The sequence below is a fragment of the Octopus sinensis genome, linkage group LG15 (genome assembly GCF_006345805.1).
Source record: "Octopus sinensis linkage group LG15, ASM634580v1, whole genome shotgun sequence".
Classification (NCBI taxonomy): Eukaryota; Metazoa; Mollusca; class Cephalopoda; order Octopoda; family Octopodidae; genus Octopus; species Octopus sinensis.
In genome coordinates, this window is record NC_043011.1 from 18,044,009 (window position 1) to 18,061,661 (window position 17,653).

The 17,653-nt window shown below is 34.0% G+C and overlaps 1 long non-coding RNA gene across 1 annotated transcript in view; it reads right to left on the reverse strand.

Annotated features, from left to right (window-relative positions):
* Positions 1-7,486: 7,486 nt before the first annotated feature.
* The window catches only part of LOC118766414, a 15,814-nt gene continuing 5,647 nt past the window's right edge, over positions 7,487-17,653 (reverse strand). The window contains exon 3 of the long non-coding RNA XR_005002347.1: positions 7,487-7,621. This is a non-coding gene — a long non-coding RNA (uncharacterized LOC118766414). The remainder of the gene's footprint in view (positions 7,622-17,653) is intronic.

Consider the following 17,653-nt stretch of genomic DNA (forward strand, 5'->3'; position numbering starts at 1 on the left):
TACAGAAATTTTAAAATTCATGAGCTAGGTAGGATACTACGCAGAATATAAATAAGAGATATGAAAGATATGTTACAGCAAAAACATTAAGACATGAAACAGAGCTAAGTGCAAAAAGTGATAAATACCAGTATTCTAGCTATCCTAGTTTTAATTTTAAATTATAAAATTATTAAAAAGTGATAACTTAAGCGTATACCATACTTGAAAAACTGATCTTTTCGGTTTGAACGGCAGTTTTTAACACAGTTTCTAGGTATATAAAAAAAATTAAACTTCGTATACTGGTAGAATGTGTTTATAAAGCATCTTTTTCTCTTGGCTTTATTGAGAAAATTCTATAGTTTGTAAGGCATTTCTTGTTTTTTTTCTTCAATTTCTGCAATTTCAGTCAATCAATGACCGTCTATTGAGGTGAAACATACTGTGCCGTATGAGTATGTCCCTCGTTTAAGAAACAGATTGGGTTTATTTACATTTCTTAAGAAAAAAAATGATACCCTTCCCCCCACCCCTAACCCTAACCCTAACCATAACTAACCCTAACCCTAGAACAGATTAAAATGCAATAGATCGATACTAGGGTCATAATTACGGTTGAAAATTTCATATGACACCGCTAGAAAGAACTGCCGTTCAAACCGAAAAGATCCTGAAAAATATATACCGTTGTCTCAAATGATGATGTGATTTTGTTGGCAATAATTCCTCTTCATTTAAATAGTTTTTGTAAAGCACAATGGAAAAAATTACTATTTTCTGTCTCCTAAATATCTGATTTTATAATTTTCGTGTTGTCGTCCTTAACCAGTATAGATCATTGACAACGCTCAACGAGGCCCGAACAAACATGCGTTCCTCACTGCTGCAGTGTTGTTCGTTTCGCCGCGATATACGTTGTATATGTAGCACATCATCTCCTGTTTACTTTCCTATCAATAGATGTTCTGTGAAACAAAACCACATCATTTCTGTCGACGCAAAATGTACGTAATACATAATACATAGGAACCGGCTAATATGAACAGTATTTCTGTTCCGTATACCAAGGCTATATACACATACATACATCAATATCTATCCGCCCTGCCTCATTTGTCTATGTATAAACATGCATACACATATATATGCATATGGATATATATTTACACATATGAGACTGAGTGTGTGAATGTGGTGTAGATTGTAGTGTTTGGTGAGTGTAATAGCATTACTCAATCTTTTACTTGTTTCAGTCATTTGACTGTGGCCATGCAGGAGCACCGCCATTATTCGAGCAAATCGACCCCAGGACTTAGTCTTTGTAAGCCTAATATTTATTCTATCGGTCTCTTTAACCGAATCGTTAAGTGGCGGGGACGTAAACACAGCAGCATCGATCGTCAAGTGATGTTGGTGGGACAAACACAGACACACAAACATACGCACACATATACATATATATATATATATATTATATATATATATATATATATATATATAATATATATATATATTCATATATACGACGAGATTTTTTCAGTTTCAGTCTACTAAATCCACTCGCAAGGATTTGGTCGGCCCGAGGCTATAGTAGAAGACACTTGCCCAAGGTGCCACGCAATGGGATTGAACCCGTAACCATGTGTTTGGTAAGCAAGCTACTTTATTTCATTAAGATTTGCCATAAAGGCATTACACAGAGTAGCTTGCGGGATGGACATATACATTGATGAGGTGAATGATGAAACAAGGATGATATTGATGGGAGAGTGCAAGACACGCCGGCCGAGTTTCTGCTTCTCTAAAACATTGTTCTTTTTTTGTCGAACAAAATAAACAAAACGAGGTATTGAACTTCTCACGACAGTTTTTACAATTATTGGATTTAATAGTCCATTACAAATAATAACATGCTATAACATACAATAAAATATTCAGTCCATTTACAAATGAGGCACTGAGCTTCTTACACTTATAATACTCAGGCTTTTCAACCTCCTGTCAAATTTTCCACCGCAACGAGGTATTGAACATCTCACTACAGTTCTTACAATTATTGGACTTAATAGTCAACAATAAGCAATAATATACAATAAAATATTCAATATACAATCAACACTAGTCCATTTACAAATGAGACGCCGAGCCTCTTACACATTATAACACTGAGGCTTTTCAGCCTCTTGTCAATTTTCCACCTCATCGTCGCTTGTGTCCGTGTAAGTCACAATAGTCCATGCTTCATTTAAAATGAAGGCGGTCTCCGAGCTCGTGTCACCGGCCGAAGAGCGATATTCCTCTTCTAGTTGCTTCAGCTTTAGAAACACGTGCTATCTGCGTAGGCCATTCGGGATCTTGTGTGAATGCTAGAGGTATTCCCTCGTAGTGTTCTTTCACTACATTTTCCACCTCTCCGCCTCTATAAAAGAACACCAACAGTTCATCGTCATCCGGGTCCGAGGGGGGCAATTTTAGCGTTGGCGGCACGATTCACTTGCTTTAATTTTTGATACCTTAGATATATTCATATTTTCATCATAAATAAATATTTTCTTCTGTCTTCCTCGCAGTAGCGTAGCATGTCTACAATATTCTTCAACCAAATCTCAGATGTTTCCACTGAACGGGAACGTATGCCTCACGCACCCATGTTTAATGTAAAGTATGTGTAAGTAGACAATTCTTGATGTGTCAGATGAATTATGCAATCTTTCATATATCTATACGTATTTACCAAATATGAAAGATAAAATAGATGATCGTACCTGTATGCAGGTGATTTAATCTACAATAATTCATCATTGTGTAAAACCGATATCCAATATTTTTATTCCTCCGCACCGTGAATTTTGATTTTAGCTAGCTTAGATCTAGATGTGTATTAGTAAATATTTCTTCCCAAAAAACATTAGTGTTTGATGTGAAGCACGTTATATCGAAATACGTGATTAAGTAGACGCTTCTGTATTCTGTATTCCAAGTATTCAACTCCAGGCAATACTTAGTACAACACTTATATCTTCTTTTGCTTTCCTTACGTCTCGAGAGATTTTGTTGTAATGTCTATGAGGTAAAATGATTTTGCACAGTTTTCCGCGTTGGACTATTCATATCCTAGAGTTTTATACAAATAAGGATTTACTAGGTCAGCAGTATTTGACGGAAGAGACTTATGTTTTTCTGCAAACTTCTGAGCACGGAACGCTCCTCACGACTGCAGGTTCATGAGATGGTCGTGATCTGTTAACAGTTTTCTGTGGGAACTGGCAAGAGATGTATGAACACTCAATGCGCATGTGTACACTGAATTCGTAAAACGGAAGAGAAGAATAAAAGCGCGTGTTAAACGAGTTATATGACGTGCAGTATGCCAAGCCTGTATTCAGTACCATGCAGTTTCGCTGCAAGTTCCTTGTGGAGGATGCCTACACAGATGCAGCTGTGAACGACATATGTCAAAATGACCGTCTTTGTTTAGTATCTATTAATAATAGAAAATTTAGTATTTTCAAATTGTATATCTTTATTGTAAATTTCACTAACAAAATATATCAATGTTTTTGTGATGGTACTATGAAAAATGACAAAAATGTGTTTGTTCTTCATAGCGATTAAGACAATCATATGACTTCTTAATGTTGTACTTTTGAGAAATCATATATAAAAAGATATCAAAAATGGCAATTAAAATAGGAATTGTTTTATGAGATAGATAAGAACGTTACGACACAGGAGAATTTTACTTACAAAATAGAAAATAATAATTCGGCTTATATGAAATTTTGTTTACAGCACATGTCCTAACATTAAACATAATTTCCTATTTCATTTCCTACTTTCATCCAATACGCAAAAGTGTATTCCCCCACCTTCTATTCAAACTTTTACCCTTAACTTTTAACATCAAAACAAGTATATGAGCATTAACATTAAAACTAAACCCCGAACACTAACAATAACAGTACATATTATATACCCCAACAATAATCACTAAACCCTAGACTTTGAGCTAAGTCGTAATGAAGAAACTTTTAATTATAAAAACCTAAGGCTAACCCGAACACTAAACCCATCCTGAAAGTAAAACCTTAACTGTTGATCCGAAACATAACACTTCGCTTTAATGTCAAATCCTAAATATAAGCTCCGACATTTTAATCCTAAACCTTAAACCTATTTTCTGGTTAGACACACTAAAATATATGGAAAACCGTTTAGGTGATACTTGCAGTCCGTGGGACATAGATTTCTAATCTGTTTAAATTAATTCATTCAGTGTCCATTTTACATGATAAGGGAGATTCTATTTCCAAATTTGCATACATATAATGCCTCATCTCGTTCTCCTTAATCTATTTTTCTTATAACATTGAACAAGGTGTAGAGAATCGCTATATATAATCAAGGGAAACACATCCACAGAGAGATACATTCCTCATACATGTCATGTAATATCATGATATATAAGCTCAAGTCCCTGACCCCAAGATGGTGAAAATGTTTAAACACTATAGATATATTCTTTCATTTATCCCTGTAACAACTATATATTTATGACAACTCATATTACTTAAGATACCTTGAATGTTCTTGTGTGCAGTAGTGACGGTGATCGCGGGGCTGGTGATAGCAGCAGCAGCAGTGGTAGCGGTGGTGGTAGTAGTAGTAGTAGTAGTAGTAGTAGCAGCAGCAGCAGCAGTAGTAGTAGCAGTAGTAGTAGTAGTAGTAGTAGTAGTAGTAGTAGTAGTAGTAGTAGTAGTAGTAGTAGTGGTGGCGGTAGTAGTAGTAGTAGTAGTAGTAGTAGTAGAAAGCACCGTGTATTAGGCATGCTTAATTTAGTTCTGTCGAAATCAAAATCTACCGAGCAGAAATGGTTTCTAGGCGTGTCCATCTTTTATTCGATTTCAGAAAAGTTTATTGAACAAAATTTTATCGCCTGATTCCGATTCCGTCATTTTAAGAAACGTGTGAGTGGGACAAGTATGATAAGTATGTGTGATGTATGAGATTTGCCAGATATTTCAAGCAGATCAATAAAATTTCTATTGTCTTCGTAAGCATATAAGTGTTAGTGTATTTATGTGCAACTCTTTGTGTGCAAGAGGTTATCTCAAATATTTACCGTATGAACTACATAAACATATATAAGATTGTGCTACTTCACTATAGCAGTTCATTATGTAAGAAAATATGCCTTCATGACTTTCGACAGCAAAGTTATACGAGTTGTCAGACGGTTATTATTCGATAACAATGAGTTTCAGCTCTTACGAATGAGAGTGTGGGTTGGATAGAGTATTGCTGTTCACTTTCCCTGTGCATGGACAATGACAAGATGGAAAATAGTAATTGAAAAGTTAAGAGTAAATGAAGAAAATACATAAGTATGTAATTATTATTTTCTATTTTTGTTACGAAAGTATAATCAGTTTTGTTTTGATTTATATATATTTATATTTTTACGTACAGCTCAAGGAATAATTTTTTGTTTAAGGAAAAATATAATAATGAATCCATGGTGCGCTTTTGCGGTATCAATTTCAAATAAACATCATTGAACTTCAGGCTGTCATAAATCTAACATAGCACTCAGTTTAGTAAACATTTACCAAAACACACTACTTCGAACTTTCAGTCTTAAATAGACATACCACAAAGCTTCGAATTCTAGCAGGTTCATTAAATATTTATCGACGATATTATGATACTCAGGACATAAAACCGGAAGAAATAACGTCAAACATTCTGCCCTGCGTGTAGAAATGTTCGCACGCCGGGACGAATGCTTAGCAACATTTCTACAGGCTTTACGTTCTGAATTCAAATGCTTCCGAGATCGACTTTGTTTTTTATCATTTCGGGGTTGATAAAATAAGTACCAGTTGAGTGTAGGAGTTGATGTAATCGTCTTAACTCTTCTCCCACCGGATTTGCTGGTCATTGGTCAAAATTTGAAACCAATATCAAGCTATAATTCGTATTAAACGTATTAGTATAGCTAGGTAATTTTAAAAGCGATTTCATTAATATATTGTGTGTTCTTGCATACGTGTATATGTGTACGTTGAATAAAAGAAAAGAAGTTTTTCCATTTTTAATATAGGTAATTTTTTTTTAGTTCCGTTATCCTATATCTTCATTTAATATCGTTTTCAGCACTAATTATTTTCTGATAGACTGGTTTCTGTTGATATAAAATGGTATTTTGTTTAAGTAAGATAAACATGACCAACAGCGGCAAAACATTCAGTTTTAGGCGGTAACCTATTAATTACTTACGTATGCTCAAACTTCTATAGGCTCGAAGAAACAAGAGCTAATGTCGCTCCTTGCAAGAATTAGAAGTGTGGAGTTGAAGTAATACTCAAAAGAGATTATAAATCTTTGAAAATCCTTAAGCATTCCACAATTTCAGGGACGTTATAATACATCGTTGACAAAAATTATGAAAGTTGACAGTCCTCAAATAAATAATGTAATCTTTCCTAGGATGAATTTTATGTATATAATACTTCTGTCATGCGTAAATAGAAGCACACACACATAGACACACACACACATACATACGCACACACAAACACACACACACATACACACATCTATACACGGGCATTGGACAAAATAATGAAAGCACCTAGCATCATAGCATCAAAATTTTGAAATATCTATAAAACCGTCTAAAAGATGTTAATTTTTATGTTTTTAGAATTATTGTTAGTGTTGCTTAATATCTTTTGGAAAATTGTTTTTCCTTTCAGATATCATCAGAAAAAGGTAATTAGAATTCATTGAAATGACACATCTTTCGGTCTTTGAAAGAGGTAAAATAGTTTGTACTTTTATGGCAGGCGCTAGCGTAAAGAAAACAGTCGAAATGTGTGCTGTATGAAGAAGTACTGTCTCGAAAGTAATGACAGCATTTAAGAAAGAGGGAAAAACCTCCTCGTTGTAATAGAACTCCGGAAGAAAACCAAAACTTTCAGAGAGGGACGGTCGGACCCTTGCACGAATTGTGAGAATGGATCCCCAAAGTACAGTTGCCAAAATTACTGCAGTTGTACAAATTACACAGTTATACAAAGCCGGATTTCATGGGAGTGCTGTAATCAGAAAACCACTACTTTTAAAAACAAACGTTGCAAAGCGTTTAGAGTGGAGTAAAATTGGTCCCTAGAACAGCGGAAGAATGTTATTATCTCGGGCGAGTCATCCTTTACCTTATTTCCAACCAACGGTCGAGTATAAGGGTGTAGAAAGTGAAAAGAAGCATTTGACCCAGCCTGCCTTCTTCCAACTGCTAAACATGTAGGAGGAATATGATGATCTGGCGTGTGGGCCATACCTTGGACTTCTGCTGGTCCAATGGTTTACCTTTATGGTAGAATTAATAGTCAATACTATTTAAGCATTTTCTCTGATGAAATACATTCTATGGTTGCGGAACTGCTTCCAGAGGGAGACGCAATCTTTCAGGATGATAATGTACCAATTCACACAGCTAAGATTGTTGCTTAATGGCATGAGGAACATTCTAGGGAAGTTGAACAACTTATCTGGCCACTACAGTCCCCAGAACTGAATATTATTCAACATTTATGGGTCAATTTAGAAAAACAAATAAGGAGTCGATATCGTCCATCTCTAGCAGAACTCGAGACTGTTTTAGCTGAAGAATGGACAAAAATTCCTTTGGAAACAATTCAAGCTGTAATTACTGGAAATGGCGGACTTTCTGCATATTAAATTTGTTTCAAATTTTACGATGTTTCCATTAATTTCTCCAAGCCCTGTCATTATTACACACACACACACACCACACACACACACACATATATATATATATATATATGTGAGAGGGAGACCATATAAACAGAATTATTATACATAAAGATGAACAAATCTTAGAATAAAAGTAAAAACGTTTCCGATATACATAATTATTGTGTTACGGTTTGCAATATTTTTGTAACTAACTGATTTTCTTTATTTGTCAAGTTACAAAATCAGTCTTTAGAGTAGCGGTTATCGTTGTGAACCGTGTGAAACCACCATCCTTCCATTTCTTTGATCCCACGCTCAAACCAGTTCTTCTCCTTCTAGGCGAAGAATTTCTTCACTGAAGCTTTCACTTCCTCTAGGTTGATGAATAATTGCGAGCGGGGAAGACGTGGATGAGAATAAGTAATAATCCAAGGGAACAAGATTCAGTCTATATGATTGGTGTGACATCGGTTCAATTCCCTCAAGTTCTTGTAGTTTATTCACGGTCGTTCGAGTTGTATGAGGATTCTGTTATCCAATACCATAGGTTTTTGGCGCACATTAGCATACATTCTCTCCAGCTGTCTGGCTACTGTTTGGCATCGATGCTTCGACCGTCCTGAACGAATGTGTTGTGAATTATTGTGTCATAATTCTACTAGACGCAGAACATAGTCTTATGTTTGAAACGCCCATTCTGGCGACAGATTCCTAAAGCTGGTTCTTAATTAACCACTGCTTATGAGCGTTATGATTACAGCAATATATCTCCAATACGTTTGACTTCAGACAATATAAGTGAAATGACCTTGTGCATGAATAAGCTTTATGCATTTGTGAAGAGGTGTATTCTTCTCTTTGCGGCTTAGAGTGAAGATTGCAGACATTTGCAGAGATCTCTGTTGCATAAATATCTTAAATATGATAAAATTGAAGAGACGGTAGTTTCGAACACTAAAAGAATTCAGTTAGTGATATAAGAGAATTACACAAACCGCATATAATTTCAAATCAATAAACGGGATAAATTACAGAATACAAGCATAAAGATGTATTAAATGTAATATCATAGATGCTTTACATTAGCAATAAATAGATGTGTATACTTTAAGTGTCCGAATAATTAATTATTGCTAATATGTTTTCCACTCGTCAGGTCAAAACTTATACAATAAAAGGAAAAAAATCAATGATCGAAATAACCAATTCTACTAGAATATATTACAAGGACTTTATATTTACCACTAGCACGTGTGTGTAGGACATTTATATACCTTGAAAGTAATGTAAATTATCAAAACATTAACTATAACCTATATCTAGAACGAAAACGTGAAGAAAATGTATACAAAATCTCAGAGCAAACAATACACAACTAATATACTTTTGTTGTTTCTACGGAGGTAAAAATTATAAATAAGTATTGAAATGAGACATTTTAAGTGAAGCATTTTCCATTTTTATATGGAATGTTTTTCGCAATTCAGTTATTCTTTGTAAAATATATCTTCCATCACTGTCAGCAGTCCATGCCTGGATTCACTCAGGAAAAAACGTATGTTTTGTGAAGAAGCATAGGTACGTTATTTCTGATTGTGGAAGGAGTGACATTGCACATGTTTGGTGCCGCAATCATTAACGACTCTATTGGAGAAAAATGTTTCTTATCTAGAATTTTCCTCTTGAAGAAACAAGTAGCAACAGACAATGTATTTTGGTTTGTTTTGAATCCGAAGACATACGCGTGTGCGCGCACTTGTTCATAGTGATAAAAAGGTCCCATCTTATCAGTTAGAGTTAGAAAAGGCTGCGTTTCTCTGTTCATTTACGTTATATTTTGCGGTGCAGGGAAATAAGAATTTTGTTTAGCAATAATACATAAACTTTCATGTTTTCGTTCAGAGCTTGGAGGAGAGCATACAATATGTATGCTGTTATGTTCGGGAGAAATTTCTATTGCATCGAGTAAAATAACGAAGAGGAACTCTTAGATCATATCCACTTTATTAAAAATGAAGGATGACGACGACGACGACTACGACGATGAGGATTATGACGATGAAGGGGAGGGGAGGAGGAGTATCATGATGGAAACGACGATGATGATGATTATAATGATGATTATATTAAATATAATATCTTCTAACCTGGAACAAGGAAAGAAATTTTGAAGTAATTGTTTGTTTATTGAAACTTGATTGGACAATTTAGTTATCTCTTTATTTCCTTGACCTAATAAGGTAGGTCGACTATTGAAGCAACTATACGATACACAATGTGACTGGCAATCAAAAACTGTACGTTACACGAACTGCGTTCAATAGACTATTGATCGTGATGTACGAAATTAGAAAAGAGTTATTAATTTTAAAACAGTCTTTCTAACTCATGCCATCTTCTACGTGTTCTGATATATTACGATCATGAAATATTCAAAGTAAAATCAAACACATTCGCAGCCAGACCATTTTGAAAACAAATTCCTTTGAAGATCTAACATCTAGATGCTTAACATAAAAGATTGACAACACTATAAGTGGCATAAGTGTCAAGTAGAGTGAACAAAGATAATTACTTACTTCTACGTGGCAAACACATTGCAATAATATCCTAACTTCTAACAATTTGATGAACAAATCACGCCTGAATGGAACTACAAAGTCTGAATATCTGCGATACGAGAAAAGGCTATCACTGATATATATGTCTAAACGTTAAATATTTGTTACAAACATATCTACTACAGGAACACTGACAGAGAACAGAGTAGTAATTATACAAATCTATTTTATATGCATTTATAGTAGCATTTAACATAAATTATGTTACTCTCACAAAAACATCGAAGGTCAAATAGTTTACTTTGGTCTGCAAATTTCTGCAGAATCGAGCTGAAATTTTGAGCATTACGAATAACTTTAATTCTGAACGGAAATTTTTCTCCTAGAAATGAAAGAAGGCAGACTATTATGCATCGGCTTTCATTTTTGTTCATCTTAAGTTATTGCATAAGCCAGCAATAATACTGCTGGGATACACTATGAAAATTTAAGAGTTGAAATGACAGAATGCATAAAAAAGTCTTTGTGAATTTGTAAACAACAGTTGGTTTGGAATGTAACACCCAACATCTCAATAACACCAAAATGATCGAAACCTGCATGTCTGATATGCGCACAGATAGAATAAAATATTCTACACGCAATCATTCAAATTTCGTGTTTGAAGAGTTGTGATGGTGTGTTGAACAGCGGCTGTCATGTGGACAATGGATCCAGGAATCCGCTACATTTTGTGAAGATTGTCGTACTGTCTTCATTTGAATGGGAAAACACAGTTCGTCATTATTTGCTTAGCTACCTGGGGGAGAAATGTTGTGTTATATGGGGGGATTGTGAATATTTTGAATTTTAACGTCAAAACTAAAATACATGTTGAGGTACATTAATAGACGAGTGAAAATGGTGAATACAATCCGAATGAATGCGCTTATAGATTGGAGAAGGTCCCTTGAGGAAGAACATATGTCTTAGCGAAAAGACTCGACATTTATTAGTATCGCTATTGAATAGATTATTTAATAGTAGCTCCTGTTGGGGAAATGTGTTCACAGTTTTTTGTGTGAGATTTATGTTACTTTCTATTTTTAGTTTCTTTTCATTTGCTCTCACTCTGAGTGGATATGTTTTGCGCCGAACGACAGATTTTTGAAAACTGACACATGTAATTTGGTGAAACTTCACTTAGAAAGGAAGGTGCTGGTCAAAGTAAAGTGACCTGTCCGTTCTAATATATAGAAAAGGTGGGTGAATTACGCAAAAATACTTAGTATGGATGGAACTATTCTATGCATGCAGGAATGGGCTAGAAGACAAAAGTTGGATTATGTGTTATGCCACTGAGGACCATGGAAATCGTACATCTATTGGGTTCCTTAAGTGGCTCTAGTTGGTTCCTTAAGTGGCTCTAGTTGGTTCCTTAAGTGGCTCTAGTTGGAGACTCTTCTGTAACAGAAATATTTATCACTTATATTTTTACATATTTTATATATTATTGTACTCTGCATCACATCCTCCTCCCCTCTCATTTCTTTGCCTCACCTTTTTTAATATAAAATGCTCACAATTTGCAGGATAACTTAAGCACTTTGGTTGATCTAATCGATTTAGTATCCCTTTCCCCAAATTTGCTTATCTTGTACCAAAATTTGAAATTATTACTTAAAGTTAATTTAAGGAATTCTTTGATAAGTGAATCTGATCATTCTCATATCATTTTGATTATGTGGGATACGTTCTCGTTGTTTTAGAAATAACAAGCGTAAGATTGTCTAAATCTTCATGTATATTGTAGAATGCCTACATTAGCATTGAAAGATTATTTCAAAAGAATCACTGCTGAGAGGAATTGCATATTAGAACAGTAACTTGGAATATTACCCAAAAGCTATTCATTGCATAAAAGACGCAACTGTGTTAGGGGCATTCTCAAAGTAGTAGCAATGGCAGGATAATTTACTAAAATTATCCTCTTAGAGATACAAAGCAATTTTCTAAATTGCTAATTCGTATCAAACAAAAAGATAAACCTGAATTTCTAAATAGAATCAATAATCAGAAATAAAAGTACAATCTGTTTTGTAGGTATAGAATTAAAATGTTGAATGTTTGTGCGTTTTTGTATTTCCTTATTAAAACAAGCTAAATTTAGACATATTTCAATAGCCCGAAGTTATTTTAAAAAATTTACAGAGGACTTTATCAGTTCAATGTGCTCTACATAGTTATAATAATTACATACGTATATAGTTTAACTCATTATAAACCACAAATTCGTCCGTTAGATATTGTTTTGTTAAATTTTGTTCAGTTTTAAATCAAGATCGTCTAGTATAGATTGACAATATTAACTAAAAAAAATGTTTTACTTTTCGTTTTACAAAAAAAGCAGACCTATAAGACTGTGACTACGACCATAAAAGAAAGATGTTTTTCGAAGAATATGACCTAACAGTAATGGCTGCGTTAACATTCAAATCACTCGCTAGTTCTTAAAATAACATAAATATTAAACTACGTTACAACATGACCGATAAACAATAGAATTGCACAACTGTAATTTAGTCTAATCATTGTAATAATCAATCTCGCTCTTTGTAGGAGGACAGCAACAAAATCAACAAAATATTTACACTTAACTGATGCCAAATTCTGGTAAATGCAAGAAAAGAAATCAAACGGCTTTGAAGAAATTATGTATATACAGTTGGTTTTTATTCTGGAAGCCAAGAAAATTATAGCAGAATAAATTTCTTAAAATACGACAGCTGCCAAATTCGGATACGAAATCCTTTGAAAAACTGAACCATATTGATTTTTAGGAAGTTATGTGGGTTTAACTTTGCTTTAGATTAATTTATTTTGCATAGATTTTTGTTCATCTCTCTCTCTCTCTCTCGTTCTCTCTCCCTCTCCCTGTATATATATATATATATATATAGCATTATTACATTACTTCGATTCTCTTGTCTGCGATACAGAATTAATCTGTCATGGTTACTCTTTTCGCTGGTAAGATCATTAAGTGCTGCTTACCTTGGTGGACAAAAGATTCTTCAGATTATTGGGAAATGCCGATGTTGGTACAGTAGTAGTAGTTGTAGTTGTAGTAGTAGTAGTAGTAGTAGTAGTAGTAGTAGTAATAGTAGTAGCAGTAGTAAAGAACGAAAATAGAAAGAGAAATCGACAAAGACAGAAGAAAAATAGAAAAATGTGGGAGATGAAGGAGATGAAAGAAAAGAAGGAGGACGAGAAGAAGAAGAAGAAGAAAGAAGAAGAAGAAGAAGAAGAAGAAGAAGAAGAAGAAGAAGAAGAAGAGAAGATGCATTAGTTATTTGCACCAGCATCAGTTTTATTAGTAGAAGCAATAGTACTTAATCTAGTTAGTAGTACTTATTTTATTAGTAGAATCAGCATAGTAGGAGCACTAGTAGTATTACTATTAGTAGCAGCATTCAGCAGTAGCAGAGATGTTGATGGTGATCGTAGCAGTAGTTGCAGTGGCAATGTTAGTTAGTACTTTTGGCATTGTCAGATATATGCACCTTACACCTACCTCGAAATGGATCAATCAAAACCTGGTTCAGACGATTTGTCGATATTTCAATGAGACTGCATATACACACATATATAAAACTCACGTTAATGAGTTTTATCAAGTAGTCACCATGCTATAAAAATTTATAGTCAATTACTATATTAAATTAAATATATATATATCAAGGGAGATCGGGCGAAAACCACCATTCACCAGCATGCTTTAAGTGCCGACACCTTCAAGAACTAGCAGGCATTTTTGGTAGTTTTTGAATTTATCGGCACTTCAGGCATGCTGGAGAAAGGTCCTTTTCGCCCATCTCCCTTTAAAATGTGTGTGTATATATATATATGTGTGTGCGTGTATACATCTCTTTCTCTCTCTCTCTCTCTCTCTCTCTATATATATATATATATAATATATATATATATATATATAGATAGATAGATAGATAGATAGATAGATAGATAGGTAGATAGATAGATAGATAGATAGATAGATAGATAGATGATAGATAGATAGATAGATAGATAGATAGATAGATAGATAGATAGATAGGTACGCTTACACTACCTTCTGCGCGTGTGTACTTCTAAGTGGTACTATTGCTCTGATGCTATCGACGTTTGAGCCCGGTCGCACCATTTTTTTTCTTTTACACCTTACAGTGTAAGAATGGCCGCTCCCCTACCAATGTGTACCAACGATTTCTCTGGTCGGAAATTGTGTCAGGAGCTGAAATACATCGGAAGATTTTACCACAACACGGAGATAGTGCACAACCGCGTAGAAGTGATGTATAAATAAGTCGATAAGGTTCTAAGTGAGCACGAATTAGGAGCAGGACGCCCGTCAAGCTCCACCTCTGATTGTGCAAGATACAATACATTGCTGACCTGTTCGCACCAAGCGACAATACCTATTATCGAAGAAACGTTTCTTTTGTTGCATGAAAATGCACGTCCCCCCCAACCCCGTTTAAAGCATTAACCGATTAGAATTGAGGTGCAGAAACTCCTTACCTACAGTCCAGATCTCATCCCTTCTGACTATCATATCTTTGAACCGCTCAAAGATGATATACGAGATCGTTGATTTCCTACGCATGATGATGTGAAGGAAACGGTAGAGACAAACTGGAAATCCTCTTCGAGAGAATACGCAAGCTTGTGTACCACAGGATCAAGTACATCAAACAGGAAGACTATATAGGAGAACGACGTACTTCCTTATCCCCTACTTTTGTGTAATTACATTAAAAAATCAAGAATGCGTAAAAAATTTTGATTCACTCTCTCTCTCTCTCTCTCTCTCTCTCTCTATATATATATATATATATATATATATACATATTTCACTGTCACCGTGACTGACCAGGCTATGAGATGTTGCTAGATAACAAAGATTATAAATGTTTCAAATCCCAAAACATAATACTAAAAGTGAAAGCGTCTACGGAAAGAGGATCAGAGAAACTGTAAACCAAGTTCCATTTGTTTAACTATTTCCATTTCTCCCTTGTTTTTCCCCCTCTTATGTCATTATGACTTGTCGATCACCACTAGCATTAATGAACTTTGAACAATCAAACAAATTGATATTCAGTTTTAATATTATTGATTGCACCTGTCCTCCTAATTCATAATGCTAAAGTTGTCTGTTTTGAACAGGTTAATTTGTCAACATTGAACTATTTTAATTTGTCAAAATTGAATCTTTTAAAGATGGTGTTCTAATACATAAATTGAAATTTTTAACATTGATAAACAAAACAATATTGTTGAAACTAGTTTCGTATGTGTGTAAAAAATGTATTTTAAACTATTACGTGTTTTTGAAATTTAGGTGCATTTTCAACAACACATTTCCCTATATATACATATATATATATATATATATATATATATATATATATATATATAATATATATATATACATATATACATATATATGTGTGTGTGTGTGTGTGTGTGTGTGTGTGTGTGTTGTGTGTGTGTGTGTGTGTGTGTATGTGTGTGCGTGTGTGTTGTGTGCGTGGGTAAAAATTAGAAAGAAATAACTTTTATCAATTCAAAATGAACAACTAACTTACACCATCTAGAAAATTACATATAATAGAAATATTAATATTAAAATAACAATAAGTGAATAAACTTCACTGAGTTTACATACATACAGATACAAAGTCGAGGCAAATATCACCAGCCGACCGGTGTCTGCTACTCTAGGCCGGTGAAGGACAATGATCCTGAAACACGGTGTCCCTACATGCAGTTCCGGCGGTCGGGGGTGTTTGTCTCCCCTTCGTATATGTATATAAGGACACAGGGAAATAAAAATGTGTCAAAGCTATCAGGAGGCGTTCGATGCTTCATAGGGCTATACAGCGGTGGTGTACCCCCTACTGTCACGTTCTTGTTAGATTGACAGTATAAAACCATTCTATCGCCCCACCATCGTACATGTCTCTACGAGAGATTTAGAAGTTCAATATTTCTTATTTTAATAATATACCGATGTTTTGTAAATTGCAAAATAATAATAAAAGCGTATATATTTTTACTATTATTTTGCAATATATGTAATCATCGGTATATTATTGTTATTTTAATATTAATATTTCTATTATATGTAATTTTCTAGATGGCGTAATTTAATTCTTCATTTTGAATTGATAAAAGTTGTTTTTTCTAATCTATATATGTATATATATATATATATATATATATCATATTTTGTGAAATTTGATTTAGTTTTTCCTAAATTGAATTTCTCCCTGTAAGTTAGGAATAATATTCCCTCAAATAATTATTATTATTATATGTATATATATATATATATATATATTTATATATATATAAATACACACACACACACACACACACATATATATATATATATATATATATATATATATATATATATACACACACATATATACATCTATGTTTAGACACATGCATGCAAACATGCGACGAAAAGTATGTATTTTTATTTTATATTACTTTGTATCGCTCTACTCTACTCAGCGATTACGCTGCTGTAATTTCTGGAACACTGGGTTTCTGCAAGAACAGTAAGAATTGGTAAGTCTTGATAAGGATAGACGTATATGGATAATGTGAAGAGGAGAGGATAGTAATATAGAAAGATATAATTTGTAAATAAGTCAATAATACAGTGTTCTGGGACAAGTATGTGAAAGTGACAATGATGATATTTCGCTTGTAATCCAATTGTTTGCATATTGCAGTCAAACGTTAGAACCAACAAAGTCACTAACCATTGCCTTTGGTGGCTGTTGTTTACTGTTACGTGGAATCTGGTCAAACAGTTATTATTTTCCCCCTTTAGATGTACATGAAGGCGTCTTCATTAATAGCATTATTCTAAACAAAATATCGATTTAGAAGTGCTCTCAAGCATAATGCACAGGCTACTAGTTTTTGAATACTGTTAACTGTTCAGAAGTAATGTAATTTCTGGTACTAAAATGTGTGTATGATGTTTAATAAATAATGTAGCAGTGTTGTGTTAGTTCCTTCGTAAAATCCTCTTTGTCATGCACGTGTCAGTGTATGTTTGTTATGGCCTGTAAGAATTAGTGCATCTATATTTAATATTTAAAATCTTTACACAATGTTTACACAATATCAATCAGATTTTTTTACATTAGCAGGCGTTTCAACCGTAGGATTTACTTTATGCCAGGCAAAGACATAACAAAGCAAAAGAATCAGTGATCATTTAAGTGGATGCAATATTGATTAAGAATGGAAGATAAGGCAGATGAGTTGTGTTTATAAAAATATGA